The following is a 12,137-nucleotide window of genomic DNA, read 5'->3' on the forward strand; positions in this document are numbered from 1 at the left end:
TATTACTGGTTTGCGTCCTAAAAAAGGATAGTTGTGTTTTGCTGCATAACACACTTACATTATTTGTCTACCTATATGATGTTGATCATTGTCAGGTTATTTGATATATAAGCTTCAGTAACAAAAGAACACTATGGTTGTAATAACACTTTAAACAGGTAGTTTGTAAATGTGTAGAATGTGTTTGTTTTGGGTCCACACTGGCAAGTTAACTTATGTAAATTTGATAGTCACAGAGGTTTTTCTTCTGAATAACTGGTCAGGGTATAGCACTTTCCATTCAGCTTCAGGCAACTTTGATGTAAGGCTTGATCACACCTGTAGTGACTACTTCTATCTGTCACGCCCATTGTTGCTTATCCATTGTTCATTAGATACATCAATGTAATTACACCCAACACAATGTTGAAAAACAGAATGCTTCCCACCACTAGATCACATAACTAGACTTGAGCTGGACGTGATTCCAACGCTGCCACCAACGTAGTGAAAGAAAGTGAAAGCTGCAACAGGGACTCTAACCAGGGCTCATACGTGGCAAAGTGAGCTCTAACGGCCGTTGCCATGAAAACATAGTAGGCCTCTGGGCAGAGGCAGTAGGCCTACAATGCTGGCATATGCCTTGTTACAATAGCTTAAGTATATAACATGATTGACATGACTGTAATAATCATCATGAAACTGCCTTGGAAGTGCAATAAGTGTAAGCCAACATAATTCATTGTTTTACATTAACCTGTTTAACTGCATTGATATGGCTTAATTGATCATTGTCCAGACTCGTTATAGTTGAAAATACCATGCAGTTGCACCTGGGGAATTTAAACCAAACCGATTTTTTTTGCAGGTCTTCTGTTTCCCACATTTATAGATGAATTAATTTCCCATCATGAAACTGTATCCCCATTCCCCGACCAAATACCTTCATCAATACCACAAAAAAACGGACAAATACAGGATTTTATTCCAATCTGGCAACACTCATAAAATCCGACATAGCACCAGTATTGTCACGTCTCCTCCCGTTGCTCCCCTCCGGTGTTCTGATTCACCGGTCTACTGAGCCACTGGTCTGAGCGCACCACCTCGGCAACACCGGAATGGAAACCCAACGCACCCTAATCACCTCCAGCGCACCTGCACCTCATCATCTCATCACCACCCGTATATAGCCCTGGACTGTTCAGTGTTGTGTTGTGTGTGATTGTTAGTGTCTTGTCGTGTACTCACTGTTTGTTGTTCTCTTGCTCAGTGTTAAGTAAACCTTTACATTGTTGATTCCTGCGTCTGCGTCCTGCCTCTTCGTATCCTCAGTACTCGTCACAAGTATCCCAAAGTATTAAGCGAAACAAGCATAGAAAACAGAATTTCCATTAATAATAATATAAAAAAACATAAGGCTACTATTATATTAAGTATTTATATTATTATATGAAATATTTCGGTGACAACCTGGTTGATTAACAATATTGGGTTGTTAACACGTTTTTTAAAATATATATAAATAAATGTGGAACACAAAAAGACAGTGTAGAACACCATTGCCCAAAATGCATTGCTCCAATAACTTTCAAAACATTTTTCCGAAGTTTGCCCCCAAAAAATGTATTTTCCTACAAATTAAGTCACAGAAAAATGTGTGTATTTTCACACGAATTAAGCCACACAAAAAGCAGGAAATCTGCTGAAATACTTTTTGTATATATTCACCGGGGACGGAGGAGACATGTACCCCCCCCCACATTCTGAAATTTTATTTTTGTCCCCCCCCAGTTTTATCATTGGAATGTGATACAAAATGAGGCAACTGTGTGCTTTAGGGTCATGCGGACGCCTCCGAGCAGTCGGGTAGGCTGTTTGGAGTTGTGCCCCTGGTTATGCATAATTAGCTTCTAATTTATAGCCTCTGTCTCTTGCCCAATATGCAAGCACCTGTGCTCCGCTGGCATCTCCTTAAAAAAACGCTCTTTAGCTCTTGGAGTCCCATACAGGAAAAGCTAAACTAGCTTGGTTGCTGGACATTATTTTATTTTTGCATTTCTTATACCAATAGACTATTCGAAGAGGGACACAAGCTCTTTTTTGCCGAATGTTAAATACAGCAGCCAATAGAACTCACAGGTAGTTTGAAAGAAGAGTGAACGCGCGATCGTGGTAGGCTATAGTAGTTATTTATTCAGACTCATAACCATTCAATCTTTGTGAAGAGAAGTGAAACCCTTCTGCATCTAATTCTAGTCTTTTATTATTCAAGGATGTCATTAGAATGATTAAGATAAGGACAACAAAATGTATTTCATTTAACTGTTGAAAGCGAGGAAGGAATGAAGCAACAATAGAGAGAGAAAGAGGAGGTAGGGTAATAACATTAGGGAAATATTATTAAAGGTATATATGCGTCAGCCTACTAATTATACAAATAGGCCCTATTATATTTCAAAATTCAAATCTAATTCGCTAGCCTATACTTGTAACTTTGTAGGCTGTTGTGCTGTACCAGAACCGCATGTTCTCTTCTGATTAATCATGGTTTGAACGATGTGCATAATTCCAGTCCATATAATACAGTATAATACAATACAGTACAGTAATACAGTTCACACTCAAAAAGATTAGCCTACTGGAGCTAGTTTCATTTATTTACCCAAGAGAGCATACAGCTAGCTACATCTATGGGCTTTTATGTTTTTCTGTAAAGCAGTAGCCTATATCATACATGTATTGGATAACGTACAATCATTTGGGCTTTTTTGGGCTTGGGCTCATTAAATGTCGTTAATGTAGGGCTCATAACATGTATTTAATATATGGCTCATCAGGCTCAGGTAGCATCAGGTTATAATTTTCATGCTGATCAAAGCTCTAATCAAATCCAGACATTTATATGCTTTATAATGCTTTTGAATGACACTTCCGGTTTTGGCAGGAAATACCGGGTTACCCGGGAGAAAAGTGATTTATTCTCGGGATGGAACATTTGTAAAATACCGGGAAAATATTCAACCCTAATACTTAGTGTCTGTGACTGTTGTATTTATGCCATATAGCATTAGCTGTAGATTAGGTCATTCATGTTTAGGTTAAGTTAGAGGCGTGTGGCATAATTTACTGTCCGATCCATCCACTTCCAACACAGCGGCCCATTATCACAGACTGTTTTTGTGTGACTTTACATGACATTTTTTAGGATGAAAGATTATTCTTTCTTTCTTTGCAAGGCAGATGGATAGTTCAGATTGAACTATAATTGCTTTATCAATCATCAATGGCTGCACGCACATGTGAACAGGGATAGAGAGTGAGATGGGTATATGGGCTTCATCAATATGTTCCACTGGGAACTGATATCTCACTGGGGAAATATGAAGCAAGACGCATCACCAACTTAACATTCATCCATAGCATGGGTGCTAAAGATGGATTTCATCAAGCTTCACTGAGGAGGGAAGGACATGTTCAATTCAATTTAAATCGTGTTGAGTTTGACATGTTTTAGACGTCTCACAATTTTGTCACATTGTCAGAGTGACAGAGAGACAAAAACCCCAGAGAGAGGCAAACCCCTTTCAAAAGCAATCATCAGTAAAACCAGGACAAGAAACAACTCCCTTGATCTAGGGAGGGACTAAGCAATGTTGAGAAAAAACTGTTTGCTGTTGGATTGATATGTTGAAAATGGAACCCAAAATGAATGTGTACTATAATTCCCATTTGAGAATGGAGGTGGTGTTGCACAATCTATCGTTATGATTGAATGTGTACATTTCAGTCAATTTGCTCTGTGCCTCACAGTTGAGTGGAGTTCAATTTTACACAAAGAAGAAACATTATGACTTTAGAGAGCAAAATCTCAGTGGACTATTAATACAAGAGCTTACAACAGATCGACATTTCCTTGGGGTGCAAGTCATTCTTTGTCCCTGTGGATTAACTAGCTAGCGAGACACTCAGGAATGTTTTCCTCTCAAAGATGCATTCTGAAATGGCAAAGTACCAATTGAGAATATCTCACTATTTGGTTGTTGGGCAATCTGGAGAATGCTATTGAAGCAGACCTATTGAGTTAACTGAGTTGAGGTATACTTATATCTGTGGGTACTTTAGTTGACAATTGTAACTGTTCTGTTCAACTGTAATCTCTTAATATTCACAGTGATGGTGAGAAGATGAGAAGGTGGCAAGGTATCTCTTAAAGAGTGACATTGTGACACAGTTACTGAATAGTAATAGAATTAGGAATTTAAAAGGATATCTATGGTGTGACATCAGTGTTGAGGGGCAAAGGCAGCCCAGCTTCATGCGTGACAGAGTGGGTACCGAGGAAGGAGCCCTAAGGTTATAGAACCACCCTAGTCTAGATCAGAGCACAAACTACAACCACATAGCCCACATGTACTAGATCTGGAAAACATAGGCATATCCATTGTACAATGAAGGCAACGTGTTATCAAGGTGAACCCGTAACCAGCCAAAACCAGCCATCGCATTTCACAGAATCTCAGTGAGCTTCATTGCATTGTAATAATTTAGCAGATTAGTAAATTTGCAGATTAGTAAATAATATTTTTTATAGATTCTGTATGTTGTTTGTTGGCCTTGTTTATTTGTTATAAATATGTGTGTAAACCATTTCCAATTCAGTGTATGGGACTGCTGATGAAGAGATAAAACATGTCTCCTCTCCACTGTGAAGAGCTGACAAGCTCAGCAGGAGTAGTTACCATGAGGATGATTAACATTTCACAATGCCCCAGTCAACTGTGTGAAGTTAGCTGGTGTTGGAAGACAAAACACAGAGTAGAGTACAGTGAATAAAGAAACAGGTCAATAATAGTCATTTGAAACATGGTTTTCTTGTTGAGGCTCTCTATTGAGGCTCTAAAACTGGTGTATATTGACAGCCTCCGCTGATGCAGGTGCAGAAACATATTTATCACTTATCCAAATTCATATTTGTACACAAATCCTATCAAGAACACTGAGCGAGAGAGAGAGAGAGAGAGAGAGAGAGAGAGAGAGAGAGAGAGAGAGAGACTCAGTGAGCATAGCCTTGCTATTGAGAAAGGCCGCCGTAGGCAGACCTGGCTCTCAAGAGAAGACAGGCTATGTGCACACTGCCCACAAAATGAGGTGGAAACTGAGCTGCACTTCCTAACCTCCTGCCAAATGTATGACCATATTAGAGACACATATTTCCCTCAGATTACAGCGATCCACAAAGAATTTGAAAACAAACCCAATTTTGATAAACTCCCTTATCTACTGGGTGAAAAACCACAGTGTGCCATCACAGCTGCAAGATTTGTGACCTGTTGCCACAAGAAAAGGGCAACCAGTGAAGAACAAACACCATTGTAAATACAACCCATATTTATGTTAATTTATTTTCCCATTTGTACTTTAACTATTTGCACATTGTTACAACACTGTATATATACATAATATGACATTTGAAATGTCTTTATTCTTTTGACACTTCTGAGTGTAATGTTTACTGTTAATATTTATTGTTTATTTCACTTTTGTTTACTATCTACTTCACTTGCTTTGGCAATGTTAACACACGTTTCCCATGCCAATAAAGCCCTTAAATTGAAATTGAATTGAATTGAAATTGAATTGAGAGAGAGAGAGAGAGAGAGAGAGAGAGAGAGAGAGAGAGAGAGAGAGAGAGAGAGAGAGAGAGAGAGGGGAGAGAGAGGGGGAGAGGGAGAGGGAGAGAAAGAGAGAGAGGGAGAGAAAGAGAGAGAGAAAGGGGAGAGAGAGAGAGAGAGAGAGAGAGAAAGGGGAGAGAGAGAGAGAGAGAGAGAGAGAGAGAGAGAGAGAGAGAGAGAGAGAGAGAGAGAGAGAGAGGGGAGAGAGAGAAAGGGGAGAGAGAGAGAGAGAGAAAGACATTGCTCCTGCATTTTTAACAAAAAGTATAGATATAGAGTTAGATAAAGTATGATTTTTTGGCAGGGACATACACAGGATGCTACCCTCCACAACATAACCTTCATTCCAAACCAAAACTCCAAACCTACAACCTGATTTTGGACGGAATTACCTGGAAGGATTTCTACTACCAAGGATTACTATTCTCAAACTATACAGCAAATGCTCTGGCAAACAAACAGAAACCTGAAAACACCATCCAACCTGGAACTGAGTGAGTAATGTTTAGTATGAAGCTATTTTTCACTTTCAAAAACCAAGAAGAAAAATACATTACAATGATATATTTTATTTTATAAGGACTGAATGCTAAGGCTACCAAGCTTAAATTTGCTAATACAAAGAGATACAATTTCAATTAGCACTGACGTGTGAAGTGAGAGGTGTCAAAGCCCTTGAGCCCAACAATGGCAGGAGAGTCATACAGTCTACCCCAACCAAATGGAGAGGCCTTAGAAGCACCCCATTTTTCCAAAACAGGACAATTTTACATTTGGTTAGAAATTCAAAAGGAAATTATCTCAACAGAGAAAAATGTCCTCCTGTGTGCTACCTATATCCCCCCACTAGAATCTCCATACTTTAATGAAGACAGCTTCTCCATCCTGGAGGGGGAAATCAATCATTTCCAGACCCAGGGACATGTACTAGTCTGTGGCGACCTAAATGCCAGAACTGGACAAGAACCTGACACCCTCAGCACACAGGGGGACAAACACCTACCTGGAGGTGACAGCATTCCCTCCCCCATATGCCCCCCTAGGCACAACTACGACAACATAATCAACAAAAACGGGTCACAACTCCTGCAGCTCTGTCGCACACTGGGTATGTACATAGTCAATGGTAGGCTTCGAGGGGACTCCTATGGTAGGTACACCTATAGCTCATCTCTTGGCAGTAGTACTGTAGACTACTTTATCACTGACCTCAACCCAGAGTCTCTCAGAGCGTTCACAGTCAGCCCACTGACACCCCTATCAGACCACAGCAAAATCACAGTCTACTTGAACAGAGCAATACTCAATCATGAGGCATCAAAGCCAAAGGAACTGAATAATATTAAGAAATGCTATAGATGGAAGGAAAGTAGTGTTGAAACCTACCAAAAAACAATTAGGCAACAACAAATTCAATCCATTCTAGACAACTTCCTGGACAAAACGTTCCACTGTAATAGTGAAGGTGTAAACTTGGCAGTAGAAAACCTAAACAGTATATTTGACCTCTCAGCTTCCCTATCAAATCTAAAAATCTCTAACAGAAAACCAAAGAAAAGTAACAACAGTGATAAATGGTTTGATGAAGAATGCAAAAACCTAAGAAAGAAATTGAGAAACCTATCCAACCAAAAACATAGAGACCCAGAAAACCTGAGCCTACGCCTTCACTATGGTGAATCACTAAAACAATACAGAAATACACTACGGAAAAAGAAGGAACAGCATGTCAGAAATCAGCTCAATCTAATTGAAGAATCCATAGACTCTAACCACTTCTGGGAAAATTGGAAAACAAACAACAACACGAAGAGCTATCTATCCAAAGCAGAGATGTATGGGTAAACCACTTCTCCAATCTATTTGGCCCTATAACAGAGAACAAACAGCAAAAAAATATACATCATCAAATGCAAATCTTAGAATCAACTATTAAAGACTACCAGAACCCACTGGATTCTCCAATTACATTGAATGAACTACAGGACAAAATACAAACCCTCCAACCCAAAAAGTCCTGTGGTGTTGATGGTATCCTCAATGAAATGATAAAATATACAGACCACAAATTTCAATTAGCTATACTTAAACTCTTTAACATCATCCTTAGCTCTGGCATCTTCCCCAATATTTGGAACCAAGGACTGATCACCCCAATCGACAAAAGTGGAGACAAATTTGACCCCAATAACTACCGTGGGATATGCATCAACAGCAACCTTGGGAAAATCCTCTGCATTATCATTAACAGCAGACTAGTTCATTTCCTCAGTGAAAACAATGTACTGAGCAAATGTCAAATTGGCTTTTTACCAAATTACCGTACGACAGACCACGTATTCACCCTGCACACCCTAATTGACAAACAAACAAATCAAAACAAAGGCAAAGTCTTCTTATGCTTTGTTGATTTCAAAAAAGCTTTTGACTCAATTTGGCATGAGGGTCTGCTATACAAAATGATGGAAAGTGGGGTTGGGGGAAAAACATACGACATTATAAAATCCATGTACACAAACAACAAGTGTGTGGTTAAAATTGGTAAAAAACACACACATTTCTTTCCACAGGGCCGTAGGGTGAGACAGGGATGCAGTTTAAGCCCCACCCTCTTCAACATATATATCAACGAATTGGCGAGGGCACTAGAACAGTCTGCAGCACCCGGCCTCACCCTACTAGAATCTGAAGTCAAATGTCTTCTGTTTGCTGATGATCTGGTGCTTCTGTCACCAACCAAGGAGGGCCTACAGCAGCACCTAGATCTTCTGCACAGATTCTGTCAGACCTGGGCCCTGACAGTAAATCTCAGTAAGACAAAAATAATGGTGTTCCAAAAAAGGTCCAGTTGCCAGGACCACAAAAACAAATTCCATCTAGACACCGTTGCCCTAGAGCACACAAAAAACTATACATACCTCGGCCTAAACATCAGCGCCACAGGTAACTTCCACAAAGCTGTGAACGATCTGAGAGACAAGGCAAGAAGGGCCATCAAAAAGAACATAAAATTTGACATACCAATTAGGATCTGGCAAAAAATACTTGAATCAGTTATAGAACCCATTGCCCTTTATGGTTGTGAGGTCTGGGGTCCGCTCACCAACCAAGAATTCACAAAATGGGATAAACACCAAATTGAAACTCTGCATGCAGAATTCTGCAAAAACATCCTCCGTGTACAACGTAAAACACCAAATCATGCATGCAGAGCAGAATTAGACCAATACCCGCTAATTATCAAAATCCAGAAAAGAGCCGTTAAATTCTTTAACCACTAAAAAGGAAGCGATTCACAAACATTCCATAACAAAGCCATCACCTACAGAGAGATTAACTTGGAGAAGAGTCCCCTAAGTAAGCTGGTCCTGGGGCTCTGTTCACAAACACAAACAGACCCCACACAGCCCCAGGACAACAACAACAACAACAACACAATTAGACCCAACCAAATCATGAGAAAACAAAAAGATAATTACTTGACACATTGGAAAGAACAAACAAAAAAACTGAGCAAACTAGAATGCTATTTGGCCCTAAACAGAGAGTACACAGTGGCAGAATACCTGACCACTGTGACTGACCCAAACTTAAGGAAAGCTTTGACTATGTACAGACTCAGTGAGCATAGCCGTAGGCAGACCTGGCTCTCAAGAGAAGACAGGCTATGTGCACACTGCCCACAAAATGTGGTGGAAACTGAGCTGCACTTCCTAACCTCCTGCCAAATGTATGACCATATTAGAGACACATATTTCCCTCAGATTACAGCGATCCACAAAGAATTTGAAAACAAACCCAATTTTGATAAACTCCCTTATCTACTGGGTGAAAAACCACAGTGTGCCATCACAGCTGCAAGATTTGTGACCTGCTGCCACAAGAAAAGGGCAACCAGTGAAGAACAAACACCATTGTAAATACAACCCATATTTATGTTTATTTATTTTCCCATTTGTACTTTAACTATTTGCACATTGTTACAACACTGTATATATACATAATATGACATTTGAAATGTCTTTATTCTTTTGACACTTCTGAGTGTAATGTTTACTGTTAATATTTATTGTTTATTTCACTTTTGTTTACTATCTACTTCACTTGCTTTGGCAATGTTAACATACGTTTCACATGCCAATAAAGCCCTTAAATTGAAATTGAGAGAGAGAGAGAGAGAGAGAGAGAGAGAGAGAGCATCAGAACTGTTTAGGGAGCGCTCCAGCTGAAGTGTTGAGTCACTTAAGAAATGTGCAGAAGAAAAAGACTGTAAAATCAAACAGAATACTTTCTATTTGACCTCATTCAAATCACCCTGTAGTGCTTTCATCTACTGGGAAAGGTGCCAGACTATACAAAGGAAGTATTGTTTTGGGGAGTTAGAATTTTCATTTTGACAGCTCATTGAGACAATATTAAACTAATTCCCTCCATTTATTTGCACACACAGTGCATCCCCTGATATCAAACAGAATCTACCATGTTTCCAAGTTATGATGAGACTGCCAGACTCAAGTACTCTGATCAATTATCCCAAGATTGCGTAGCAGTGCGGTCGTGTTCTCTTGTGTGTCCATGTAAATAGCCTGTTTTTTGTATTTTTTTTACGTATATATTTCCCTATCACACTTTTCATCCTTCTACTGAATATACTTTCCTGCAACCCGCCTCACTCAATGCGGAACGGATTCTATTATTTACTCACCTTTATCTAGAATCTCCAGTTGAAACTAGCCCGCCAGCTAACTAGCTAACTAGCTACTTGCTATTAGCCGACGTTAGCGGTTTTCACCCAGAACATCGGATTTTCTGCCGGAATAACTGAATCACTGGACCATAACACCGGATCTAGCTAGCCGCAACCGAATGGATGTCCAATGGTTGCTGTAGGCTAATTGCCACTGCCCCCGTAGCACCAGTTAGCCTTGAGCCTTGAGCTAGCCCCGGCTATCTACCTCTCTGTCTACCGGACGGGAGTAGCCAGCTAACCAGCTAACTAGCTACTTGCTATTAGCCACCGTTAGCGGCTTTTCTCCATTGTCCGTGGCTATCGGCCAGTCTGCACTGTCTGCACAGCGAGTTATCGACCCAGAACCTATCGGATTTTCTGTCGGAACCGTAAAAGCCTTGGTTTTCTGCACGTAATATCAGAAACCTCCTTCCTAAGTTTGAGTTATTCACTGCGTTAGCACACTCCGCAAACCCTGATGTTCTAGCAGTGTCTGAATCCTGGCTTAGGAAGGACACCAAAAATTCTGAAATGTCCATCCCCAACATTTTCCGTCTAGATAGAACTGCCAAAGGGGGTGGAGTTGCAATCTACTGTAGAGATAGCCTGCAGAGCTCTATCATACTATCCAGGTCTGTGCCCAAACAGTTTGAGCTTCTACTTCTAAAAATCCACCTTTCCAGAAATAAGTCTCTAACTGTTGCCGCTTGCTACAGACCCCCCTCAGCCCCCAGCTGTGCCCTGGACACCATATGTGAATTGATTGACCCCCATTTATCCTCAGAGTTGGTACTGCTTGGTGACCTAAATTGGGACATGCTTAACACCCCGGCCATCCTACAATCCAAACTAGATGCCCTCAATCTCACACAAATTATCAACGAACCTACCAGGTACAACCTTAAATCCGTAAACATGGGTACCCTCATAGATATCATCCTGACTAACTTACCCTCTAAATACACCTCTGCTGTCTTCAACCAGGATCTCAGCGATCACTGCCTTATTGCCTGCGTCCTTAACGGGTCCGCGGTCAAACGACCACCCCTCATCACTGTCAAACGCTCCCTAAAACACTTTAGTGAGCAGGCCTTCCTAATTGACCTGGCCCAGGTATCCTGGATGGATATAGATCTCATTCCGTCAGTAGAGGATGCCTGGTTGTTCTTTAAAAGTAATTTCCTCTCAATCTTAAATAAACATGCCCCATTCAAAAAAGACAGAACTAAGAACAGATATAGCCCCTGGTTCTCCTCAGACTTGACTGCCCTTGACCAGCACAGGGAAGTTAGGAAAGCAAAGGCTAACTTTTTCAAACAGAAATTTGCATCCTGTCGCACTAACTCCAAAAAGTTTTGGGACACTGTAAAGTCCATGGAGAATAAGAGCACTTCCTCCCAGCTGCCCACTGCACTGAGGCTAGGAAACACTATCACCACCGATAAATCTACAATAATCGAGAATTTCAACAAGCATTTTGCTACGGCTGGCCATGCTTTCCACCTGGCTACCACTACCCCGGCCACCAGCTCTGCACCCTCCAGTGCAACTTGCCCATGCCCCCCCCCCCCCCCCCCCCCCGCTTCTCCTTCACACAAATTCAGACAGCTGATGTTCTGAAAGAGCTGCAAGATCTGGACCCCTACAAATCATCTGGGCTAGACAATCTGGACCCTTTCTTTCTAAAACTAACCGCCGAAATTGTCACAACCCCTATTACTAGCCTGTTCAAACTCTCTTTCGTAACGTCTGAG

Source organism: Coregonus lavaretus (genome assembly GCF_964263955.1).
Source record: "Coregonus lavaretus genome assembly, chromosome: 26".
In the NCBI taxonomy this organism is placed as follows: Eukaryota; Metazoa; Chordata; class Actinopteri; order Salmoniformes; family Salmonidae; genus Coregonus; species Coregonus lavaretus.